Consider the following 21,127-nt stretch of genomic DNA (forward strand, 5'->3'; position numbering starts at 1 on the left):
TTTATAGAGAAAAGGATTGGTAAAAAAATTTGGTAAAAATTCACGTTTCAAAAAACTCTTCTAACCATAAAGTTTAACGCGTATCAGCTACATCAGTAACGACCAAATAATGGTGAAACGTGGATCGATAAAAATCGGGCTATTCCGCTGTTAAATGCACAGGTATCACTGGCTTAAATTCGTATTACAACACTTCTATCACGATTTAATTTAAACCAAATTAAATATCGGATACACATGAATTACAAACGTACATTAATGCGTATTCGCTTTAAATATTCGTTTGGACATTTTAATCTCCCTTTCACGTTCTTAATTTAATTTTCTGTTCGTTGAATTGATATCTTGGTAATGACAATGTTTTTCGAGTTAGTCCACCAGAATATTTATCGGTTGACGCGCGTGTCAATGCATCATTGATCACCGATTATTGAAACGATTCTTATTGAAACATTAGTTATTCAGATCATTCCTTTGTGCTTGAGCGGCGCTAAATTAACCAGGGACTAATAAGTTCCGTTTTTTCAATCATATTTCAGATATATATACATGAAAAAGCGTTTAATATCGTAACAGATATTTCCTTGGCGTATATATAAATCGTGGATTGTTACTCTCTGAGTCAGTGCCGTCGGATATAGATATTAAAATATCCTGCATACCTATCGTACAGATATATATATATGCACGTATTCCTTCGAACTCGGAGCCTCAGTTTTCTACAGATTGAACGTTCCGATATTCGTCAAAAATTGGATACATAGAGGGAAAATAAGCAATATAATTCAAGAACTTCGTAACTAACATCTTACAATAACATCCTTTTTTTTTTTTTTAATCATTCTACCTTATTGAACCTTTAATTTTCCTCTCTGTTTTTTTTCCATTCATCGAATATTTAAATTTTAATAGATTTTACACGAAATCGGCCGTTCTCGTCCATCGAAATTGGAAAACCTAATTAGATTACACGTCGGTATTAAATTAAACCTATAAATCATGGAAGAATCGATCCAATCATTCGTGTATAATCTCCAATGATTAAGAACCGGCTGTATACAGCTATTATTAGGGGATTTCCGCGTTCGCTGTGCATAATGTTGACCCGTTTATTGTCTTTAAACCAACGATCAAATAAACCATAACAAATCTTTCGATATTACGGCTCGTCGATGTTTCTGACCTCGCGATACCTGTTATACGGAGAATTTCACCGGGAATCTGTTTAATATAATAAATAACGATTCTCGATAAATCAGAATTTAACCGAGGGGATAAGTTAAGAAAATAACCGGGCCATGGAAATTGGGTCGATCGAGTGACGATGTTTCATCGGATGAATACGATTTATGCGTATATATATATATATATACGGTAGCTCGCAAAACCGTTAATTATTTCTAACTAGTTAGCCCGGGGGATGGCATGGTTGATTGACGCGACCACAGACACTGAATTAGAGTTCTCGGTGAACGTCGACCACTGGGCGGAAATTGAATTTCGATGACAAGCGCAAAATATTAATAGGCAACACGCCGATGTGTCGTTACGTAATATCCGAGTACTTGGACGTGGTCGCCTGTAGTGATAGAAATTGGGCGCAATTGTGGAATAATTGTGCATAATGGCGTCGCGAAAATATTAACGATTCAGTGAATACGGCCGCGCGTTTGCACGTTGTCCTCGCGAAACTGGCCCGAAAATCATGAATGCCAGCAACAGGGTACGCGTTTTGCAATTCATAATCGAATACTTATAGGGGAAATTGCGCCTGTATCCGATCGACCATCTCTAAACGTTAATTTTAAACAACCGATCTCAATTTTACTCATTATTCACTCGTTATTGATATTTCAGATTCATCTGGTAGGTAGTCGCTGATTCTCGATATTCGAGCACTGTTCCTTTCATCGAGTATATCAATTCTTGGTCTTGGCTAGTTCGATTCGACGAACGACCAACGAGCTCACGCGTGAAAAATTGTGGCATTAGTCGTGGAAACGTTAACTGTTGCGCTCATTTCGAAAGTGATACCGGTCGAACGATCGATCCATTTCTGTATCGCACGGGGCGATAATCAGATTTCCACCCTTTGATACACCACGCCCCGTAAAATCCTCTTCTGCATGTTCAATCAATGATCGCGTTCCACGAGAGCCCCGTTCTCGTTATTCCTCGTCAGTTTTCGAATCCGCGCGGGTTAATTTTAAGGACGACCGAGGATCGAGATATCAAATTTCAATTTTCGTTCGAAATTCGTTGAAACATATAAAATTTAAGCGATCGATGAATATATATATATATATATATATATATATGCAAATCTAAATTAGATAAAATAGAACGAATCTCGTCAAATGTCTTATATTCGATTCACTCGATACAATTTTCGAAATATGTAGTTTCGATTCCATGACAAATCGAAAGTCTTGGAAGGTCAATCAAGGAAAAGGAACGAAGGAGTCGAAGAGGTCGTATCGAGGATAAGTTCGTAACAAGTTTTGGATCGGGCTCGTGTCGGATAATATGACGAATGTTGCTCCAACTCGAGATCTTGCATCAAGGGGATTACGCGTCGAAGAATGTCAGAAGGTTATACACCGGCTATTTCGTTGCGAATCGAACATCCATCGAGGGTGGGGATTCAATTTCAGACAGTGGAGGCGAATTTTGGTTCAACAGTCGCGCGAATCGTTAGCAGCTTCGAGGAGTTTCGATCCTAAAAAGAAAGACTCGTTCTGATTTCGAGGAGAAGATTGGCGAGCAGCGGATAATCAGATTAGTTTTAAAACCGTGCTTACCCCCTTTGTTTCCTCTCTTCTTATCTTTGCTAGGATGGACCAATTGCCGGCCGACAGCCGTCGAATAGCAGTCGTTCTTCTTAGAGTTATAACACGATGGAAATTCATCTGTATCGGATATTTTAAATAGAAACGCTTTCGAAATTTTCGACACGAAATGAACTTGGAAATATTAGCCAATTCAACATTTCGCGATTCGCGTACGCAAATAGGTGCGGTCGAGGGAATTCGAAATTTGGAATTTCGTTGAAAATCGGGTATAAAATCGATTGATTTTGCATTAATGTGGCGCGAATAATAAGTTTAAATCTATTTGGTCGATTTCAAATTATTTTAAAAGGATCGAGGCGCGTTAAATATTTGCCTTTTTTTTCAATTTAAATTTACTCGGTTGATTTCAAATTATCTTTAAAAGGTATCGAACAGATGGATTAAATTTTTTTATGGAAAAAGCTGATGATCTGTGAACCGTGCAAGTGTCAACAACAAGGTTATATATTTTGATCGATTACACCGACCGAGTAGATACGTAAATCGATAGATTAACGTAACGAATAAAAACCTTAACGATTCTTAAGCGACTTCTTAAGTGATAGAGAAAAAAAAAAAAAAGGAAGAAGAAATTAAATTATCGTAAGCGACGTATTATATTTTTCGATGGCCCATTGTTAAACGAAGCGTGAGCTTTCTAGCCACTCGTCGATACAATGTATAATTCATAGAATGTGATCTTATAAGGAAGCCGATAATTGGATGTACGAAGGCCCCTATTGAATCCACCCCATGCGCGGTGCGTCTGGCTTCGATTTTCAGTGTTTGGTTTTGACAGGAACTTGCCTCTCGCTACATGATACTTTTCATACATGTGCGCGCATAATACGGGATCGAACGGGATTAAATCGAATTGTTTCGCGTACACGCGTTATTTTCTCTCGACAATTTCAACCCTTTCGCTTTCACGAGTATTTTATTAATGATTTCCTCTTTGTTTTTCAACGATTCGTAGTTATCGGTGCTTTTTCTTTTGTCTTCTTTTTTTTTTATTTCGATTTATTCGAAACCGTAAATCGAGCAGATACGATCCGAATCAGAAATCGGATTAATTCGGAACAAGAGGAAAATATTGATCGTATAATTGAATATTTCATTGTTCCTATCTATTTTTTTTTCTTTTCTTCTTTTTCTTTTTATGTCTTTGTATGTGCATATGGAAAAGCACGAAACGCAAAAGCATAGTTTCGTAAAATCGGCATTCGAGATAACGTAATAGTGGAACGATGAAATTATAACCGACTGTTGCGGTTTCTTTCGGGCGATAAGAATAAGGAGCTAATATACGAAAAAATTCAGCGGAAATGGTGGTGATGTTGAAAGGGAGGAGTCGAGACGGAGAAAGAACAGCCCAGAAAGCACGGCAGCTTTTCCTTATGGCCTAATTATACGACGTGGTAACTACGGAAAGAACCGAGGTTCAACGTAAATTACGGTGCCGCGGTCAAATTATTAAAAACTCTTCCTTTAATTCCGCGCTAAGAAAATTATATCGTTAGAATTTTCGGTTAAAATCGAGTTTAACCGAAATCGGATTCGTTTGTATTTTATCTTATTTTATTTATTTATTTTCTATTCGAATTATCTTTATTCTTTATTCTTTGGCAACGTTTGTTAAAATCGACGAACACGGGCCGATAGGTTAATTTAAAAATGAATAGACGTACGAGATGCACGTCAAAGCGAAGACATCGGTGATCATTAGTCGTGACGTTTCCTTCTTTCTCATCGGTCTGTGAACAACTAATAAACGGTTCCGGAGGCGAATCCATCCCGATTTCTATCAATATAGCAGAAACTCAGGTGCATTATTACTTTTCGGAGCGCCATTGAATAAATCCGTGGCCTACTTTTATTGTCCGCGTTCTACTTGGATGAATTCCACGAATCGAAGGGTGGATAACGATTGTAAAAATTGATCGATTGGTTCGAATGTTGATTGGAAATTATTTATGCGGCTCTAGCTTTGATTCGTGCGCTCGGTACGTGTAACCGGTAAATTTATTGAAATCCTGGATATTGATCGCGCTCGTACGATAATTCGATCCCGGTATAATAGAGATATTGCCGGGATGTTTTCAATTTACGATGAATAAACGAAATAGAGCGAAACGAAATCGGTCGTAGAACGAACTTTTATACGACAAAATTTAAAAAAAAAAAGAGGGAAAAAAAAGAAACTGAAAATCTTTGAGCGTCAAACAGAATTGAGATATTGATTACGAAATTCAATAATGTCGAAATCATAATTAGCGAATGAATAAAAATTGAACGTTTCGTGACACGAGTTATACCGAATAAAAATAAACGAATCTGAAAGAAATACGCAAAGTAAATTTCTGCAGTGGGTGCAACAACACTGTGGTGGGTGGTTATACGACACCAAAAATACGACCAACAGACGGTACCTCTAAAATTTAATATTATTTTCATTTCGCGAAATGAAACTTTTGGCTTCCTAGCTAATTTTTTTTTTTTCCCCTCCCCCGTCTTTTCTTTTCGTTGCGAATACTGTCGTGCTATTGTTGTACAATTCACGTTTCGATAGGACTGCGTTCGCAACGAAAACCTTTTTTCGTATTTAAAACCGGGAAACGTTTTTCTGTGCTTTCGTTTACTATCCAACGTTTCGTTTACGTCGTTATTATATTTAAGTAGAACTCTAGAGAAAGCGATCCGTGATATTTTACCACCGATATCTCTCTTCCATGTCAAATACGCCTTAATATGTTATAAAAAAACAAAAGAAATTAAAAAATTTAATTGAGATCTATAAATCTTGCTCTCCGATCTAACCTCTTTTAAATGATTTCAATGGCACGAGCTCGATTCATCATTTTCGCAAAGGATAATACCTTAATAGCAACGCATGTAATTTTATTGTACGTGTAAAAAAAGATGGGGCAGACCAGAAAGAAGGAATTTAAAACGAAAGACGGAACGTTGAAAAGGAAAAAACGCACAAGTTGGGTAAACTAAAGGGCAGCGGAAAGGAGGTGGCAAGAAGTATCATCGATTCCCTGCCAGTACATCCGTGTAATCCGAGCTATCCGCGAGTCGACTTTTTATTGCCAACTCGACTAATTTATCTCCCTAAGCCCTGGTGGCGTCTCATACATAAATCCTACTGACCGTCTCTGTACCTATTCCTACCCTGGTCATCGCCAACTGAATCGCGCCGGCATTCACTTGCCCCCATCTCCCTCTCCCCTTCCTTTTCATCCTCCTGCAAATTAGAGCAACTCTTCCAAGTGAACTCGGGGACGGTGGCAAAAAAAAAAAAAAAAGACAGGATGATCCGCCATCCATACTGTCCAACGTTACGCCCCATCGGGGGACGCTTAATTTTCTTGCGACGTTCCTTAGGGATATTCGTGAGATCGAGTTGAAAAATCGCGATTAGAACCTGCACGGTCTAATTTTTTTCGCGTTTCGAATGTTGGAAGAATATTTTAAATTTATGAGAAGGTAACAGGTAACGTTCTGCTCCCTTATGCGATGCGTTAAAATATTCGTATCATCGAAACGAAAAAGTAATTGTAATTTTTTAAACCTCTTCGAACGAGGTTTCTCTTCTTTCATATCCTTCGATATCCTCGAACAACGTGTAACTTTTTTTAAGATCGCTTGAGTTTGTTTTAAGGGGTAATTTTGAAAGAGTATCCTATCAAGTTCGAGTATTACGTTCGTTTCAGCAGTGGTTGAAAGTGAATCGAAAATCGAAACGGAGATGGGCGACGTGTAATGAGAAGATTATAGCGCGCTTGATAGGCTTTTAAATACCACCATCCCCTCAATATCCCCAGCGATGCTTAACTTTACCTACAAGCCCTCTTTACGTCGAGGAGCGATGTCCTCTCTACACGGGTGTCCCGGATTCTGTCAGTTAGGAGCAACTATAATTCTGTTATACGATGTAATCGACCATGTGTAACAACAGTGGGCTACATGCAGAATTTTGTTCCAACGACTCGTAAGTTTCCCCCGGTTATTATGGATAGATTCAGCCTTATCTCACATACGAAAATTCGAAATTTCGAAGTTGAATTTTCTTCGATTAAAACAAATTGAATTTTAAAATTATAGAATTACCAAGGCGAAGATGACGAATAGTAAATTCCACTCGTAATTTGTAATTTTTATCGAGGCGGCGGATTCTCATCGTCGTTTTATTTTTAGAACTTAAATGATAAATACAGTTCAGATCGGTGATATAATTTAAGGATGAATTCCGTGTTCTACTACGTTTCACAATATATCGCCATAACTTGTTATTTTAACAACCAAATGTTTTAATTGGTTCATCGTTAAATAAATATTTTTCCGTGTATAAAATTTTACGCATATTTTGTTCTTTTGCGAATGATATTATTTTTCATATTAAATAAACTTTCAAAATGATATTTAGCATTAAATAAACCGGGGAAAATTGTTATTAAAACAGAGTGAAAATTTAATAGGCTTCTCGAGTTAATTTATATTATATCCGATCTAAATGTCTTTTCGATGTCATTTATAGATGGTGTTCCTTTTTTTTTTTTTTTTTTATGTACATAGAATGTCGTTAGATAATCGGTGTCCCTGCCAGACCCTCATCAATCATCAATATCAGCTGCCCAAAACTAATACTATACAGAGTTGTGCGGGAAAACATATTGCAAAAGCGTTCTGGTTCTTTTACAACCATTTTTCTATTACTACTATTTTTACAATTATCGATGGAAAATTTTCAGAGACAATGGCAGTATTTCATTAAATTATATATATATATAAAACGTTTAATAAGCGATCAACCGTTTTCTTCCAAGCAATTTTTCAGAGGAAGCAGGATACGTTATAAACATAAGCGCTGATAACCCACCTTATTGGTGCTTGAAGAGAATGGAACGACTATCTCGCTTAGATACCTCTACTGGCTGGCCTTCTGTCTTAATTCCGTATAAGAGCTTATCATAGTCCACCTTTTACTCTCTTCCCTCCTACTCCCATTTTTTTTCTCGAATTATATAAAATGTAAGAGTCGCCATGGCGGCGTTCGAGACCCCCTCTTTTAAGTGACTCTCGCCACTTATCTCGAGCGAGGTACACCTTTGCATAATGATTATTACTTTCTTCCGAACGAGACTTTGGCCGGGTGCATAGAGTTCGTATCTCCTCCCCTCTCTCTCTGTGTCTCTCTTTCTGTACTCGTTACTCCAGTCAATTTTCAATTTCGAGAAAATTAATCGACAATTATACAGTTTCGAATGACTATCGAGTTATTAGATCCACGGAAGAAGCACGAAGTAGACGGGAGTCTGGTTTCACCTCTATTACTTATACCTCCCCTGATTAATATTTCTACATTCTTTGATTATTAATGCTCACGTATGAGCGCGGAACGGGATAATAATCCCCTTCGCTGGGGATGAAGAGAGGGTATCATTCCGAATCTCCGGGAATATACACGGGTAAATGTGTTAACAACCGACCGACCGTTGTTTTGCGCCCTATTACCGCGTATCTAACCGTTTCCACCTAACAAAAACGTTGAACCATCGGTTCAACGCTATATTTCTCTCGTGTGTTTTTCTCGGAGGGGTGGGGGAAGGTAACGGTACCACCAAGGCCCCTGCCACGTTCGCAAACATCAAGCCGAAACACACACCGCGGTGTGCACACCGCGCAAACTGCGAACTAGTCAAGTATATCGGATAGGTGGTAGTTAAATATCGCGATTTGGGGTAAAGCGCGTTCACGCGATCGTTTCCCCACGGCTCGAGTTTTCGAATAGAAACTTTACGGCGAAATTGCAAATTGAAATCCTTGCCGACCGTACGATTCTCTAATTTCACGCTTACGTTTCCACGCTTTACACGTTTCGCTCTCGTATTATATTCGTATCGATATCGCGAGCAACGTTAATTTCAAGATTTCGAGATTAATAATATCGGTTACGAGGGGACGATCTTATTTCTAGAAAAGAAAAAAAAAACAAAACATTCGTGCAAAACGATCATCCAACGAAAATTGGAAATCCAAACTTGGCCGCTAGATGTACGGGGGGAGGGGGGCAGGTATTTATTTGCCGATTTATCAGCTCTTTTCCTGATCGTTTTATAAACATTTGTCACGAGCAATCCACCCGTATCCAACCGACGATCGATCAACGTTTCAGACTCACCAATTTTCCCTGCCTCTTGAATCATTTCGATGCAAAACAGCGAGGTTCCGATTTAAAATTAAAATTCAACATTCCGAAACCGGATAATATTGTTTTTTAATGATTCCACATCGCGCGACGAATTACCGATCTTTCGCTCGCTTCCAGGTGTCCACTAATAAATATAACATTTCTTTTCCCATTTCCCCCTCTCCTCCAATTACTCGAGATCACTTAACGTGTTTAGAAACCGTGAAAATCGCGCCGTCGAAAATAACAGGCTATGTGCCTCTTTCGGGCTTGTACCTTTTAAAACAATTCGCGGAGCAGCTCCGGTTCGGCGAGCACCAAACCCTGCCGCTGCCTCGGAATCGATAGTCAATTCTGCGATGGGCCACAAAGTCGAACACCACCCGCTAAAACAGATCTCCAAACTTTCCATTAGCCTTGTCGTTTCGAATTACTCGTCCCCCAATTCGGATAATAAAAATTTCCTCCCTGCCTCTTTCCCCGCTAATTGGCCTACCTCTCTATCCTCAAAATTTCGAAGAGAGATAAGAATTCGCGATCGATTTCGATGATTATTCTTCGGATAAAATGCGAGAGGGTGGCTATCTCCGTCAGGTTCGAGGTATCGATTCGAGTAACCTCCATTGCTTACCGTTATTTATTTTCCGTTCGTGTTCTCTCCTTGGACATTCGTCAACCCTTTTTCGCCATTTATATATATATATGTGTGTGTTTCTCGTTTTTCCCCTCTTTTTCAACATTTATTTATTCAACGCTAATGAACGGAACCGGGGGTTAAAAGCGATAAAAGCGACACGTACTTCGATTTCGCGCACGACTGCTGCCGCCTATAAATCAAACGCTTGACGCCCTTTCGTTCGGTAGGAGAGGCGGGGGAGGGACTTTTTCTCGATCTCCTTTTCCCGTTGCGCTCGCCAACTTTCATTCACTTTCACGGTATACATGAACCGGGACGCGCATGTGAGCGTTTATCAAGAAAGACTTATCCCCTTCCTCCTCCCTTTTCACTTTGCCTCCGCAAAAGCGGGCAAAACTTGGTGCCAGAAAAACATTGACTCCCGTTCAAAGTAACGCGACGACCTGTAAGATACCAGGAATCGTCGGAATTTAAGTATAGGAAGTGGACGCTTTCGATGAAACATTTTGCGTCAACCTATAATTTCTCTGTCCCTCCGACTTTAATTTCCTCGATTCGTTTCTTCTTCCTCTTCTTTTTTTTCAAGAAAATATTCTTTTGTCTTGCACGGACTTTTTCGTCTTAATTCTTCGTTTCTTAATTCGAACGCGATGTTGAAAATCACGACGTTGGGGAAAAAAGTAGAAGATCGGGATTGAAAGGAAAGGAAAGGAGAGGCACTCCGGTGTCCTGGTTTTTCGGCTTGAGGTACACCTCGCGTTGAGATTAAACTTTAAAGTATCACGTGAAACCATACCTTCCCCGCGAGAGTCGGGTCGTAACTCTCCCGTATCGGATCGGTGTCTCCGCAGGGGCCGTGAAACCAGGGTAATATCCATTTCGAGGTGCGGCACGTCGAAGATTGATCTCTTTCTCTCTCACCCGGTTGCCCACTGATCCGGAAGAGACTAAGGGATCTTGAGCAGTAACAGGGATTGACTTTTACAATTGTACATTTCACCAAATCACGTTTACCTTCTAAAACTCTATCAGCCGTCCAATTAGAAACGCGTCCTCCTCTCGCGAGGATTTCTCTCTCGAACATTTTGTATCGAAACTTTTTTTTTTTTTCAAATTGCCAAAGAATACAGTTCATGTTAATTATCCCGTTCGTTGAAATTCACTTTTTCTTTTGTTTCCTTGCTTTCTTTTTTTTTTTTTTTTTCTCCCTAAAGATCGAGCACGATACTTCGTGCGTAGTTTCACACGCGACGAAGTCATGGCAATTTGCGAAAATAATGCGGCGATGTAAGTGAATACGGTAAATAGGATGGGGGTAATAATTTATTGAAGCTTAAGTGCAGGAGAGAAGAGCGACAGAAACGAAGGATTTCTGGCGGATCAAGATTGCGGTTTCTCCCTTCGTCTCGCTGCGATCTGCATCGCTTAACCGTAGTGGCGCGGCTACGATGCCATTCCCACCAGGCGTGAAATTTTAAAAAGGGTAGGAGAACGTAGAATATACAGGGAATGTAGAATACCGTGGTAAAAAAGACCCGTCACTGGCTGAAATCCCATTTAAAGACATATTTTTAATGTTTAAGGAAGTATATATATATATATGTTCGATCTCATTCGAGTCATGCGTTAGATGCAGCTCGGCCAGATCTATTTTTCATGAATCGTGAATCGGTACTTTTAATTGGTAATACGTGAAACGTTCTCGAATCGAAATTGCGAAATTGCAAATATTCTGAATAATTTTTAATTTTTCTCATTTTTAGATTGACACGGGAGTAGTATAAGTCGCGCATTGGTCGGGCAGCAAAGATCGGATCGCAAAGGAAAATCAACTAAGTTCATTTGCAATGTTCCGCTAATTTCTCTTTTTTCTTTTTCCATGTAACAGTTTTAACAATTTACTAAATTTACTTTTTACTCGCTCCCTTTTTACCAAGTTTTTCCAGAATTTTTTAAAATATTTTCCTTTCAATTTTGTTCATTAGCGTAATTAGAAAAAGAGAGCAATTTCTTATTAAAAAAAAAAAAAAAAAAGGAAACGTTAAAGTTGGGGCAATAATTTCAATCGCGTCCCTTTACAAAGAACTTCGAATCGGATTTTGTGCAATTAACAATTGTTTTCGTTTCATTGGTATCGATAATTTCGATACAAATCAATACAAGTTTCGTAAGTCAACGGATAATTCTCATCTTGCTCGATCCTCCCTTTTAATTTATTCGAATTACCTCGTTGCTTCGTTCGTTGTATTATCCCACACGAGACGAGTCGAACAATTCGAATCTTCATAAAGTTATTTTCCAATCGTTCCTTATCCCTTATCCCCGCGTAATTAAAATTTCCCCGAATCCCGTTAACTACGCATACTTTATCCTCGAAAGTTATAATGATATATCGGCGGATGTGTGCGTTCGTCCGTGTGCGAATTTTAATCGATGAACGAAAACTGTGGGCCGCGTATCCGAAATAACGCGATAACTATCAGGAGGAGGGCGCATTACTCGGCCGGTTAATGAAATTTTTCCTCGGAACGTTGACACTGTTTCGCTTTGAGACAAATCTAAATTAAAACGTTGTTTCGCATTATGGGGAATGGCCAGCAATTATGACAATAACGCGGCCGATAACGATGCGATCTCGACCCTATTTATTCGATATCTTCTTGTTAAACATTCTCTGATACGTATTTATTCCAATATCGCGTCTCCACGTTACACGCTCTTCGTTATTCCGCTTCGTGCGCCCTTAAATTAATTTAATTTTCCCTCCAAATTGATGCAATTTTCTTTCAACGACAAAAAATTCCAAACTATCCACTTACTTCACGTTTGTTCGTGAAACACTATGACCGATCCGTTTATCGTTGATAAACAACAGAGTGGATCGATCGGCGATGGCCGACGCTGCGAGATACACATTTCGACGAGAAGACGAATATTCGTGGACGTTATTCCCATAGGCGAACGCTCGATCTCCACGTCGAAGAGGAAAGCGCTGATAATACGGAAACGGATGACATATTTTGCATTTTATGTGGGCGCCGTAGTACCATGACGCACTTACCTTAGCCATCCCCGTCATTGCAGACGTTCGTACACGCCACCACCCATTTCCTTCGCAATATTTCTGAAAGCGTACTCCGATGGATTGCGGCTAACGCATTTACATTTCCATAAACCGGTTTTGTTTTACGCATCGTTCATTCGCGTCGTAAATAATTCTTCCAACGTTTAATCGTTGCGCTGCGAATCGCTCGTCGAACTAGAATTGAAAATTTATTTGTTATTTTCAAATTTCTTATCTCCAGCGAATCGATATCGATCTCTCTCCATTCGAACGAATTACGATTATTCCACTCAAGATTCTCTATGAAAACGTACGAGCCCCAGATTCGAATTAGAAGTAACTGCTTTTCTTCCACCATGTATCGCGTTATCCTCGAAAATTTAGCGACTCCCTGCTCGGATAGATGGCTGTTCGTTTCATTCATCCTTCGAAACAGCGAGCGAGAAAGATGGGCGTCGAATAACGCGTCTCTTATCGTTTCGATAGCGATCGCTCGAATCTTCTCCATGATTTTTTATTCTTTTTTTTTTCAACGCGAAGCGTTGATACCATCTTTATACGATATATATATAATATATCTCGCGAATTTGCGGACGCTTAAGACCATAGAACGAAGTTACTTCGGGGGATGTTTTGGCTTAACGTTCACGTGGAAAAACCTCGAGAACAATAAACTCCCGTGCTTCCCTCGAAAGCTTACGGTTTGACTTTCGCGCCACGGAGTGTATAAAGCTCCGCGGCGGACTAAGTGTTTTACTCTGTTATCCTCTTACTTCTCGCGCCATCCCACCATTTCCACCCCGCTGCCCGTCACGAGAACGTCATCGTTCCATCCCCGACATTTTCCACCCGCTATATTTATATCCACGTGCTCGCGTTATTCGGGCCAAATTACCGACGTTGACCGGAATCCCCGTTTCGATATAACGAGTTTTCAACCCCGGGAACAGTTCCGTTTCGGGGTGAAAATCTTGGGTATAATTCCTTGGAGAAACTTAGCCGAAGTTTACGAATATATTCTTCTTTCTTTCGATCGCTCCTTTCCTTCGTTTCCAAACGGACCTACTTTTCGTCCTTCGCTTTCTTCGAAGGGGAAGATGGGGAATCGGGACAGTTGGCCGCCGAAGCTTTCGCCGTTTTGCTCGGCCGGGGAGGAGAGACACGCGTGGGTCGGAGGGGACGCATTTGCATCTTGAAATCCCGTTGTGATCCCGGGATGGCGAGGACGCGCGTTGACACGATGTAGACTGAATTTACTCGAGATAAGTAGACAAATACCGGGGCTGTATCCCGGCTTCCGTGCAGACTACGTGCGTCACTGCGGAAGATCGGGACTACGTCCGTATCGATTGCCGTGTTTCAGAACCCCGGTAATGCTGTTCCCACGAATTAGTACGCTGACGCTTGCCTGCCTTCGCAAATACCTTAGACACTGATTACAGAAACGCAGCTGCGCACGGTTAAATATACGCGCGGCCGTTTCATCCTAATTATATCTCGCTCCCAAAATTCAATTCCCTTTTGTCTTCGTACTTTTCCCCCTTTCTTTCGCGTTTTTTCTTTTTCTTTCCTTCAGATGTTCTTCCTCGGTTAATTCAACACAATTCTTCCAGGCCAGTATTTTTAATATCTCTCTCGAACGCGCGAACGAACCAAGTGTCACAAGCGTCGACCGATCGATACGATTTAAGTTGTAAGGTTAGGGAAAACGGAGCAAAGTCCCCCCGTATTTAGAGAGCGCAACAGAGAACTCGTTTCGATCGATTCGAATAATATTATCGGGCGAGGCAAAGCGGAAGATAATATTGCGAGGTGTTGCGTCACGCTACATTTAACGATTACACCGTTGATTCGCGAGTAACCGGAAACGAGAACAAACCTTCTTCCCCGACTCGCCTGTTGTTCTCGAATATTATCTATCGAAAAAAAAAAAGGGAAGAGAAAAATAACAATTTCGCCAAACGCAACTTCTTGATACATCGAAACGCGCTCATCATCGTCCGCGCGCCCCAAATTGCCCCGTCGATCGATCAACGTGGGGGAAGAGGGCGCGAATTATTTCACGATCCATCACTGACCCGAGGGGAAATCACGCGTAGAATTCTATCGTTGTAAATTTTAAATGCAATTTATCCGCGTTTACTTTGATCGCTCCAGTTTATTCACCGTTTTCCAATTACCATTCACCAACGCGCGATGCGCCGCCCCTCTTTCAAATCGCGATCGTAATCACGATCATTTAGCCGTACAACAGATTGTCCGTTTCCGTTACCAGCCAGTTTAGAACATCTAGTTTCGCCTCGCTTTCGAGGAAAATCGATTTCTTTTTTCTCCGCTCTGACCAAACAGTCGAAGAACCCCAATTCGGATATATATTCGTATGTGTGTGTGTATATATATCGGTATACGGTATTATCGACACAAGTGCACGCGCGAGGACTTGACGAAATTTCGGTGTTCCACGATACCGGAGTTTTAAGGGAATTTAAAATTCCGCTGACGACGCTACCCTATTCACGTGCGCGCGTTATATGTAGGTACACGTGCAGACGGCAGAAAGGGAGGAGGAGGAGGAGAAGACGATACACGGAGGGGGGATATACGGTCAGGTTTCCGTGTATTTGAACACAGGGGAGGGGGAGTTGTTCGATGCCGGCCACCGTGAAGGTTATTCCTTCGTCGCCGCCAGCTCTCGCTCGTATCTGGTCAATCAACGAGGGTTGGCAGACTGTTACGGGGTTATGAAATACCGGCCGTGGGACGTGGCAGTTTTCCTAGAACTGGAAGAAAAGCACGAGAGAGAGGGAGAAGGGACCCCGGGAGAAAATCTTAACCGGGGGATATCGTGATTCGAAACGTACCGATTCCTCGAAACGCGCCGTTGGCTATCCATCTCGACGATTCGACTCTTTTTTCCATCCCCGATATCGTCCATGAATCGCCGGTAAAGCGATCAACCCTACGAGACCACCCCTCCATCGTTCGCTTTCCCTTTGCTTTACGAATGCAAATGAATTCTCGAAAATTTCATTGTCCTTTTCTTTTTTTTATTTTTGAGTCTCGAATCCATCATCCCGTCGAGTTGGAAATTTACCAACCCGTGATGCATAGGGACGAGCTCGGCGTCTCGAATATCCGGTCGAGCGTTCTCGAGTACGCGATTGCTTGCGTTCTAACCGTGAGCGTAAACGAGAGAGCATCTTGCAAGAGGATTCTTTGTAATATCACCGAATTACATCGTCCCGGCTGAGTGAAAAGAAGAAACGGGGAGGGGAGGCTGGAGCTACGGTCGGTATAAGTCGACCGGATTACGTTTTCCTCGCGTTCCGCTTTCAAATTATTCGAATCGGCCTTGCACCTTTCTCAAACTTTCTTACCGCATCCTCTTACCATCCGCCCACTGTAAATTCAAGCATTTTATTCTCGAGTGCGCGACCCTCGGAAACTTGGCCGAGCAAAGGGGATCGATCGTGGCTTCTTCCGGAATGCTCGTTAGTAAAACGAAACGTTGCCGCTGCGAGGGAGGAAAAGGAGAGGAGGATCGTGCGTACGCGAACGTGTCCTCGTTTCTGTATCGACGCGAAGGGACAGTTAATTTATGAAACCTGTATCGATTGTCACGCTCGTATTCAACGAGAGTATAGAAGGAATTGAAAGAGAGCTTCGTGAAAAAAGGAGGGGAAAAAAAAAAGAAAGAAACGAAAAAATTGGAAACGAAAAATTGATCTTGCTTCGGTTCGAAAGAATTCGAAAAATCAACGATAATACGATCGAACGCCGTCTGGATCGTTACTTTTTCCGTAATCTGTCGAAAAATTCGATTTACCTCGTAATTTCATCGGGTTGACAGCGTTTTAGCACGGTGACAGGACGGTGTTTAAACAGGGAGGGGGGAGTGGGCGTCAAAATAGTCCAGGGCTGACATTAAACCGGGCTCGCGCGGCCGACTCGCGAGCTGAAAATCAAGCAAACGTGCCTCTGACAGTCATTTAACATCGGGTTCGAATAAACGCGACGTACGACGCGCGCTAGGTGAAATAATTAAAAGGCCGATAAAGTAAATGGATCGCGCTACTTTTTCAACGGTAACCTCTTCTCCCCCAAAAATACCGATATACGGGACCCAACCGACGAGTCTCCACATTCGAATCGTGCAGATTCGTGTAAGCGGAAACTTGGCCCACTCGCAATAATATTCCGAGTTTTCAACTCGATAAGCGCTTGATTAAAATGTGCTCTTATTCCTCCCCCTCCCCCATTTCCTTTCCTCTCCACAGATCTCGGCGCCCAGTAATTTGAAAATGAGACGCGCCCCCGCGAAACTTTTCAATACGATCCTCGTGTTCCTCACCACGTTGTTCTTCTTTTTCTTCTTCTTGTTCTTCTTCTTCTTCTCCTTTCGGGCTGATACCGCTCCCGGCTAGTCGCTGCTTCTGCCGCTGTTTGTTGTTGCCGCTGTTCTACGTTTTCCACCCACTTCCCTCCGCCCACTTCTCGTTTCTTCTTCCGCTTCCCCTTGTTTTCGTCCGTTCCGCCACGGATGAAAAGTGGAAAGGTAACCCGTCCACCAACCTTCTCCCCCACCCCCAGTTTCTCCGCGCACGAATCGTGTACCGGTTATATACCATTTCACGCGGTCAGACCCTTTTAATGAATATTTTCCAGGCTTTGTAATCTTGGCGGTAGAGAGATTGCGCGCTCATTGTTTCCCGCTTCTGTCCGTTCTATCGCGAAATTTCTTTTTTTTTAATACCTTTGCTTTCCCCCTGCTTCGAATCGGATACTTTTCCCTCCAAGAAGTGTCGCGAGAAAAGTCAAAGGATCGATCGAGGGACGATCTTTATTTTTCGTACAAGAAGTTTTCCGTACAATTATTCCGGCAAGTATATTATTATCGGTGTAATCACTGTATGACACTGTTTCAATGTCGCTCGATAACCGACAATATCAATTAACAACGCCACATCCCTGCCAAATCCGTATCTCCCGTTTAAAACATCATTATCGGACGGTGTGCGATTGCTTAATGGACTGTTGTCGAACTGTTGGTAATTACGATTAGCTGTCAAAATCAGATGGAAAATATCGGCTCGGCCGCTTTCTACACCACACTTTTTGCCCGATAAAATTTCACGCTCCTCCTCCCCTTGGAGGGGGAGGGTTAAATCGACTTTTTCTCCCCTCCCCGGATGCAATTTACAAAATTCTCCCGTTTAATTTCACGACTTGACGCGGGGCAAATCGGCAAAAAATTTTCACACTTTTCACGACTCGCTCGCCAACATCCAGGATCATGAACGCAACATTCGCCACGTAATCGACGCATCGCGTAAACATTTCGCTCCCCGTGTGCGAATCGTAACGATGCAATTGTCCTGTAACGAACCCCTCCATTGACGAAACAATTTTTACAATTTTTCTGTATGATGATTCGTCACAGGTATCCCTTATCGTCCCGTGACAGGGGAAAAAAATGTGCGCGTCATTTCATTTTACTGACACTGCCAAGTTGAAAATACGACGGGAGGAAAATTCAAGTAACGCGAGTTATTAGAAGAGTACGAGAGAGAAAGGGGAGAGGAGGGAGAGGGAAAAAGAGGCGCGAAATTAAAATAACGCATTACCTATTGTCGTGGTATATTCTTTTTCCAGTCGCTTCTTCCTCCCGGCCGCATACCTTGCATTTATTACGCGCATTGTTGCGTGGCCTCCGTGCACCGTGCCGAGGTTGCCGCGCGTGCAGGGGCGGACCTTTCCGCGGTAAATAAAATTCCTCTTCACGGGGAATTATTATGCAAATTTTCTTCAAGGTATACTTGCCCGCCACTCGTCCGTGCTACTCGAAGGGAGTCGAAAAGTTGTTGTCTCGAAGAGGACCAAGATTCTCCACTTCGCGCGGGATCGAAATCGTCGTCGAAGCACGAGATTCTTTCTTTCTCTGTAAGAGGAGTTGTCTCTCAGCTTCGGAAAGAGTCGGAGAGTTGTTCGAGCATCTCCGAGCGATCACCGGCGAGAAAGGCAGAAAGGTGGGATTAGATCGGCACGTAATGGAGTAGTCGCGGTTTAACAGCGGGATCCTGACAGGATTCGGTATGCAACAGGTATGCATTTGACAGATTCCGCCAATTAATCGTGTTTAATGCCCGTCTAGCGTGATCCATTCGGATAAAAAGCGAAAACGATTGACGGGGCGATTGAATAATTTCGAAGACGATGGGGACGATCGTTCGAAAAAAAAAAAAAAAGAGAAATAATAGCGCGATCGACCGAGTATCGTAGCTAATTATACATCGTACGCCAGAAAAAAACGATTAATCACTGGACGACGAAGCGAGGTATCGCGTGCAACCCTCCTCCAGACACGATGGGCCCTGTGTTTTTATTTGTCCCGCTCCCTCTGAACCCCCTCCCCCAGTTTGAATGGCGGCCGATACGGATGACTGACTTTCAAAAATGTTCATCATGGACTTAACTTAACAACCCGTGGATAGCTCATCGTGCCCAAAAACGATCCATCATGCAGCTCTCTCTCTCTCTCTCTTTCTCTCTCCTTCTTTCTCCTCCAGACCGACTCGAGTAGTTCGCGAATGTAATAAAATTCGAGTCAATTAACGATGCCATTAATAATTCCCCGAGCTATGCCGTGCTTCTTGGAATCCAGTTGGGAAGAGGTGGTAATCTGAGGAAGAGCGAGAGAGAGGAAAAGAAGGGTTGAAGCGAGAAAATTGTTCCTTCGCGTTGATAGAGATCGAAATTTCCACGATAGACGATTCGACCCTTCTTTCTTTTTTCAATCAAAGTTGAATGCGTGTTTCCTCGTGCAACGGGGAGGGGAGGAGGGAGGAAGAAAAAAGGAAACGGGAAGAAAGAATGCGAGCGAACGTATTAAAACTCGCGGACGGTTGAAAGAGCTGGTTGGCTCGCCAGTGGAACATGACCATCATCGATCCGACAGCGTCGGGGCAGACGATGGAAAGAAGGGGTTAGAAATGTAAGCAAATACGACGTACGTCTTTCGAAAGGATAGCTGTATAAAGCTCTTCTCGTGGGCCCTGCAGCTTTTGCTTCGTCCCCAGCTACTCTCCCCACCTTCGCCTTCGCCCATTCCCTATGCAAAAAGTAGTCACGAGTCGTTACTCTCCGCGGACTTGCCCGAACTTTTCTTATGCCGATACGTATGGCTGGATCCGCCCCGTTCGTTTCTCGTCGCAGAAAGATCCGGTTTAACGGAGAACATCCAGGGAATTCTCCTTTACTGAATACTTACTCCTCGACGAGAGGGATTTCGAAATTAGATTTCGAGTCGATCCAAAATTACCGTTATTTATATTTTGAGAATAGAGAATCGTGCTTTTCATTTTTCTTTCTTTCCTTTTTAAAAACAGTCTTGGCAGGACGAGCGTCGTTTACGAGGAACATCGAAATTTTATTCTCGACTGTGTAGGGAAAATTTCCACCTTTTATATCGCGTCTCGAGGCATCGGAGGACTCGTTCGGTTTCACGACGGCGGTTTAATCGCGTGCTCCGCTATCCAACAACGCCATCGCGCGAAGAGTCCATCACCGTGGAAGAAACGGCCATTGGGACATCGGTGAATTATCGAGAATACAGTTCGCTCGAATTCCGTTTTACACTCGGCCACGTTCTTCGCCTCGACACGTTTTCCACGGTGTGGTCGGCACGAATCTAGAAGCATCCAGATAGCTGCCATCGGCACCGCAGCCACCACGACATCCCGTACACCGATTAAACTACAAAACCGAGCCATTCTCCCCGATGAGTGTGCTTTTTATCTCTCGGTTAAACGGTTCTCCTCTCGTTCGAAAGAAATCTCAATCCCCCTCGTGTCTTTTCCGATTACCGATTCTTCGAGAAAAATCCAGATTTAAAGATCCAAATTTTCCTCCTTTTGGATCGATCATATAAATATGTTCGCGATCTCGTGATTTTGATTCAGAGACGATAAAAAGAGGAATCGAAGGCAAGCGTTTATCGGCGTTTATCTATCGGCGGAACGTCTTCGAAATAGGGCGAGGGCGGCGCAAAACAACGTCAATTAGAGCAGCGGCGCGATGTTGATTGCTCTGACTCGGCGAGGCCGCCTAGGCGCAAAAACCCTTTAATTAATTCCGCTCACGGCACGCAAGAAATAACGCCGCCGGGTTACACCGATATTACTAACTTTACGCTTTACGTAGCAGCCGGGTCCGTTTCGTTTTATATAGCGCGCCATAAAGAGCGGTCGCAACGAAGCATCACCTCATCCAACATTCGGACACCGAATGTTATTAGGCTTGCGAAATTCTCGAACTTTACGATCGTGTCCAGCCAGAGAGAGAAATTTTTCATCGGATCGTGTCCAATGGAATATTCAAGTTTGATAGCTTTCGAGCGAGATGTT

The 21,127-nt window shown here is 42.4% G+C and overlaps 1 long non-coding RNA gene across 1 annotated transcript in view; it reads left to right on the forward strand.

Annotated features, from left to right (window-relative positions):
- LOC114577622 (uncharacterized) overlaps positions 1-21,127 on the forward strand; it is a 54,967-nt gene that overhangs the window by 4,122 nt on the left and 29,718 nt on the right. The gene's annotated exons all lie outside the window — the stretch shown is intronic.

The sequence above is a fragment of the Apis cerana genome, linkage group LG12 (genome assembly GCF_029169275.1).
Source record: "Apis cerana isolate GH-2021 linkage group LG12, AcerK_1.0, whole genome shotgun sequence".
Classification (NCBI taxonomy): Eukaryota; Metazoa; Arthropoda; class Insecta; order Hymenoptera; family Apidae; genus Apis; species Apis cerana.